A 6,300-nucleotide genomic window follows, 5' to 3' on the forward strand; every position below is an offset into this window, starting at 1 on the left:
GCTTCGATGTTGCTGATAAAGGCAGGATTTTTCACCAAATTAGATTTTGTGGGGGAGAAAAAACAAATCAGGTGTTTTGCTTTTTCCTAGTGATGATGCGATCCGGGAGCGTTTTAAATTTAATGAAGATTTGTCTCTTCCATCACAGTGCTTCAGACAGGGCGCAGTATTTTATTAGCAGAGGAGGGAAGAAGGAGAACATAGGGCAAGATTAAAACTGAAATGCAGAAATCACACAGACAGGACAGCAGAATGCTTTGCTATTTCAAGTTTAAGGAGATTATGCACTGTCGTATTGATTCCAGTGTATCCAGAGAATACCATGCATATTGGTACTATATATGGAAACAATGAATAAGAATCATCTTGCATTACTCAGTACTTGCTTGCAATGACATTTATCACTTTTTTATTATCATGGCTCTCTGATTTTTGAACAAATTGCTTATATTGATTTATGGTCAAGAAATAGGCCAGAAATAGAAAGATTCCAATGGACCTTGCTGGGCTTTGGAGGCAGCCCATGTGCAGTAGGTGTGTGTACTCATAGTCAATCACGTTCGATAATTTTCCTTCCCTAGTGCTTCTCCCCATACGATTTGCTGCCTCACTTCTTTAAGCAAGCCTGATACTTTCTGCCACGCTTTTGATTATTTCCCTGTCTTACTGCTGAATCATTCTATTATCCTTTGCCAGACCTTTGCATCCAAAGTGCTACATAACCAAATACCAGTGTGTTACTATCTGTGTGATTTACACTCCTGAGTACGGCAGTTCAGGTCAAAACTTGGAGCCATAATGTATTGACTGCAAACACGGCAAAACTGCTTTTAAACGACTAAGGGTAAATAAATAACATAATTCCTTAACTGAAGTGATATTAAGGTACAGAATTAGAGCAGAAAGACCAGGGGTCCCATCAAGGTTTCATTCCATTACCTCAGGTCTATCATTATGTTCATTACTTTGAATCTTTTGCTTATACCTAGGAATCTAGCATTACTAACTGACACCGTGAACTCGAATGAAATTCCCCTGCCAGTGCAGAGGGCAAAACCAGATCTGTGATCACTTCTATCCCTCCCTTCACACTCCGTTGGTACCACCTCCCTGCACAGAGGTATTACCATATTGCGCTTTTGCTTCCATTGGTGCGAAGCTGCTTCCACATGAGTTTTCACTCCGTCAGTCAGAGTATGTCAAATTGGCAAGATTTATTCTCAAAAAGATTTTTAATGGAAAAATTATAAAGTTCACAACAGATATTATTTGCATGAGATCACTGAACTAACCTGCGTGACATTTGCTCTGTCAACCGTCAGTTCGTAGATGAGCAGCAACTAACAGTCAAGGACTTCGTACTTCAGTCTGAGCCTTGCTAAGAATAGTTCTCCTGATAATTAAACACTAATGTTCTTTCATGAGTACATTATAATGAAATAAATTGCTTCAAGGGAACAATAAACTACAGGCAGCATCTGAAGCATTTTAACAGCACAGAGCATTTGGCTGCTGCAAGATTCGCTTGAAGAGGAGAAAGGTAATAACATCTCAGAAACAATTTAGAAAACAATCTTCTGCACTTTCAGTGTTTCTAATAACAAACTGGGACACTCCGATGTGTGATTTTACTCATTCTCAATCACTCAGTGCCACCTGGAATGGAAACACATATACGATACCACTGTGCGAACCACTGCACCGCTCCTCCAGCCCCCAAAGCTAACCATGCTTTGGGTAAAAGTGCTTCTTTCCTGCATGGAAACACTTGATTCTTCAGCCCTTACAAGATTAAACTTAATTCATGTGGTGCTCTCTACTTAGAACTGTAGGGAGTTGTTCAGACAACTCAAGGTATTTTGACACGACTGTGGTTTGCAGATTCAGCCTGAGCTAACTCTGAAGAGCAGGGGGTGAGAATCCCAGCGCTGCCAGTGAGGCTGCCCGGCCAGGAAGGCTCTGTACAACTGCCGAGACTTTACAGTGTCGCTTAGGACACAGCCCACATAAAATTCAATACAAATGCCATACAAAAGCCAGGCTCCTCACACAGCAACGTTTATTTGTCTTCTAAAGCAGGATAAATTAAATGATCATTGTAGCTTCCTAATACTTAAAGTCTGCTATAGAAATGTTTATAAAGGACTCAGAAAATATATTATAGAATCATAGAATCATAGAATTGCTGAGGTTGGAAGGGACCTTTAAGATCATCGAGTCCAACCTTTATTGCATGTGTGTTTCCAATGAAATGAAATTTTGCATGTACCCATCTAATTTAAGGTATTATCAAGCCATTTTAAACCCATTAGATGTAAGCAGCAAGCAGAGCAGTTAAAAAAAATTTAACGGTCCATTCTGTAGCTGCAAGGCAGCAGTAAGGGATCTGTCTTTCTATCTTAGCTTCTTTAACATTTGAATGCTGGTGGAAAATACATATTTCTGTCATGCTGCTTTTTTAGAGTAATTGGGTAGAGCTTTCTCTGCTTGAAAATTGTTAGCTGCTACAAAGACTTGATACTGTGCATGTTTTAAAAGAATAAAACATATTCATTTTTATAGTGCAATTTCCAAGCAGTGATAAACATACTTGCTAAAGTATGGTATAAAAACACGAATGTAAGCTATTCATGTTAAAGACTATCTGGAATCCTATTCAGAAAAGCTACTGTGAGTGTTGCTAGGAATATTAAAGTATACAGAGATCACGTTGAGTCATGTGGAACATGAAAAAGAAATCTTTCTTCTACTGCTCTTTGAAAGTGGCACAATTGCTTGTACATTGGCCTTTATCCAAGACAGATGGATTATCACTAGAACAAATTTTAGTAAACCCTCCTTGCATTTGCATAATGTAAGTTTCTAACATTTAACCGATTGAAAGAATTGGTGCTTATAGCTTTAAAGAACTTGTAGGTTAATTATGACTCTCTTTGTGGATATGATGGAAGGGATAAAATAAAGCACTTTGGTAGTTAAGGAACCCACTCACTAGATTACACTACGTGGAGCAGAATACTTTGTTGAAGGATTTTTTTTGCTTGAGGAATAATATGGGTTGAAGTTCAATTTGTTTTCAATACACAAATCCCCTTCCCTAATACCTATTCTATCAGTGGAAGTCTTGCAGGGTGAGATTGATTTTTTTTAAAGTAATGAAGATACTGTTTTGTTTCATATAAAGAAACTAAATAAAGTGTTTCTCGGCTATATTCTAAATGTGAACCTTTTAGTTGAACTCTTGCATGTCCTTACAGTTCAGATATACATAGGGCCTTTGCGTGAGTCTTCAAAACTTTGCAGAATAGAAATTCTGATTTAACCAGTATCACGTAGAACATCATCTTGAATCCTTGGCGAAACATGTACTGTTTCTAGAAAAGCAATGCCATGGAAATGCCAGTAAGCACCTTTTAACGTGGTTTCTGAAAATGATTGGTTGCACCATGTACGAAAGGATGGCGTTTTCTGAAATTATGGGTATGGTAGGAGACATAGTACCACTGAAAGTAATGGTCAAGCAATACACACAAATATAGCTCCCTTCCTCATACGCCAGCAAGAACAATGGCAAAGCTGCGTTTTGGTTAAAGTACTGTAACTGAATATAGAATAAGCTGAGAAAGTATTAAAAACCTTTTTAAATTATCTTAGTTTCCTTTATCATTGTGACTTATTTCATTTTGAAGATGCTTTTTCTTTCTAGGTTAAGAAAATAGACATTAAAACTGTTTGAGAACTGAGTGGGTTCTGGCATACAGTATTCAAATATAATGAAAAAATACAACAGGCAACTAAACCGTAACACATAGAAGCTTCGGTGGATTTGCCTATTCACACCGAATGAGGGTTATGCCAAATGTTTTCAAAATTTAACAAGTAGTTTCTATTACTATAGCAGCGCATAGAGGCTCCAATCATCTTCCACTAAAATTTAAAGCAACTCTTGCTGTACTAGGTGCTGCACAAACATCAGGTAAATAGTCAGTACTAATAAAAGCAATCAAGCAAGAAAATCATATCAGTAAAAAAAAAAAAAATGGGGTGGGGCTTTATGATTTATCAGCTGATTTATCCAAGGACATTCAGAAAGTCTTCAACTGGAACACACATTTAAATTCAGAGCTCTGCAGTCCTATTATCTCAGCCCATAAACAACCTCCTATCTCAAAATGCAAAGGAAATTTTACCAATCTGTTACTGTTTTTGTTCTGCCCAACTTTATTACTTTAAACCACAAGATTTTTTTTTTCTAACCGTAGAAGTCATCCAAAAACATTTAGAGGACATTGAGTTTTCTGTTGTGAAAACTAAGTATTAAGTAACATTAAAGATCCATCTTTTGATTTCTCTACACAAGATGAAGCTTCAGACTGCATGTTAGTCAAAATAAATAAAATTAATCCTTTTTCTATGAAATCCAACTCTGTGTTTACTTTCTGTTTTTCTTTTCCATCCTTTCCCATTTTGTTCTGTTATATAAAAATAGGCCTCCTGGTAAGTACTATCAGTTAATAGCAATTACTTAAAGTATATTTTGTTTAGTAAAGAAGCAAAAATCATCCTTGATTTCTTGACACGTCTCTAATGCACATCATATGGATGGATCCATAATTCTTTCTAATGCCTAATAAAATATGCTACTGAATAGCATTCTCATTACATATTAAACTGAGAATCCTGTTGCACAAGCACTGGTGTGTGATTTGAAAACAATAAAACCAGCATGGAGATATGAATTATAATAAGGATTCTGCATTTCTGATTCATAAAAATACATTTTTATGCTTTCTCCTTAGCCAGCATTTGAACTTTTCATCTAGCCTGTGCCAAATGAACACAATCAAAACATATTATCTTTATTTACTGGTACATATGAAGAAGTATTGTTTCTAAATTGGGCCCTCGTATATGCGTTCAGAAGGTTATTTTTCCTTCTTCTTGTTCTTTGTTTTGGTTTCCTCTCCAGGTCAGGGCTCACAAAATTTGAATTTCCTCCTCTAAATGCCTTTGGATTACCTACTAATTCCCTGTGTACTGTTTTGGTATTTCAAATAAATACATTTGGATTTTACATATATTTGCCCTTTGTTTGGTATTCCCATTCCTCTCCCTCTCCTTCCAGTTTCTTAGAAGAGAGGTTTACATATGGAACAGCCTATTCAGAAAGAAAAGTCAGCAACCACGCTCTTTAAGAACACTATTCTTGTCCATGATTTCAACATTCCTTAAATCTCTAGTAGCACAAACTACCTATATGCAAATAATTTTCTTTTTGCCCTAAAGAATGTAATTTCTAAAAGGACCAGAACAATAACTTCAGCATTGTATTGTTAAGGGAGAAGGTACTCAGGCAATCGACGTCATATAACGGAGTGTTAAAAAGGAAAATTATTACCATTTATTGTCACCACTCAGCATTGTTAATCCAGATTAACAGTCAATAGGCTCAATGCATGGAGAAAGAATAATAAAGAGGCAGTTTCTGCTGAATGGCTTGTGATTTGAAAAGGAATTAGCTCACAATGCTGTTATCACCACTGCAGCTACTTACTGGGCTTCGCAATTACAGTAGAGATTGATAGTACTTGGTAGTGAACCGATTGCTTTATTGGCATGTGTCTGATAAATCCACACTAATCCATTAAACCAATGTCATAATTGATTCTTAGGTAGAATGCAGAAGAAAATCCAGGTACTAATCACCACTAACTATCATAAAGAAAACACAATGGCTTATTAAAGAATTCCATTATGATAGGATAAATTTAGCTAATGCCATCAAATTTATTACATACAGAATACTACTCCTGAATATTATAGTGTTGTAAGGAAACAATTCAGTAAAATGTGAAAAAGTCTTTGCTGCTTTCTCTGTGCTAGATTTCTACAGAGCCAAAGATCAACAGCTATTTTCAGTTTGAATAACTTTGACGTGAACAAGAGAAAAAAAGATGGAACAAAAAGGAGATTCTCCTGAAAGCGTTGCCTGCAGGTGAGTGTCTCTGTCTCAGTCTATGCTGAACTGAAACACCCATAGATCTCTGCAGACAGCAGAGCTTTTCAGAGTTTAAAGGTGCATTACACAAAAAATAAAGGCAAACAGCTTTAAAAATAAGTGCAGAACAGTTTGATGGAGTAAGGCACTCTAGTGCAATAGGTTAATATTCTCCAAGGAAGCCTAAAAGAGCCGAACTTTATGACCTCTCTTTACAAAACAGGAAGTCATGGATTTCTTATTTAATGACTTGCCTGATGGCTTCTGCTAGCCCACAGGTACAAATATCACTGTCTTTTTGG

The sequence above is a fragment of the Chroicocephalus ridibundus genome, chromosome 13, assembly GCF_963924245.1.
Source record: "Chroicocephalus ridibundus chromosome 13, bChrRid1.1, whole genome shotgun sequence".
Taxonomy (NCBI): domain Eukaryota; kingdom Metazoa; phylum Chordata; class Aves; order Charadriiformes; family Laridae; genus Chroicocephalus; species Chroicocephalus ridibundus.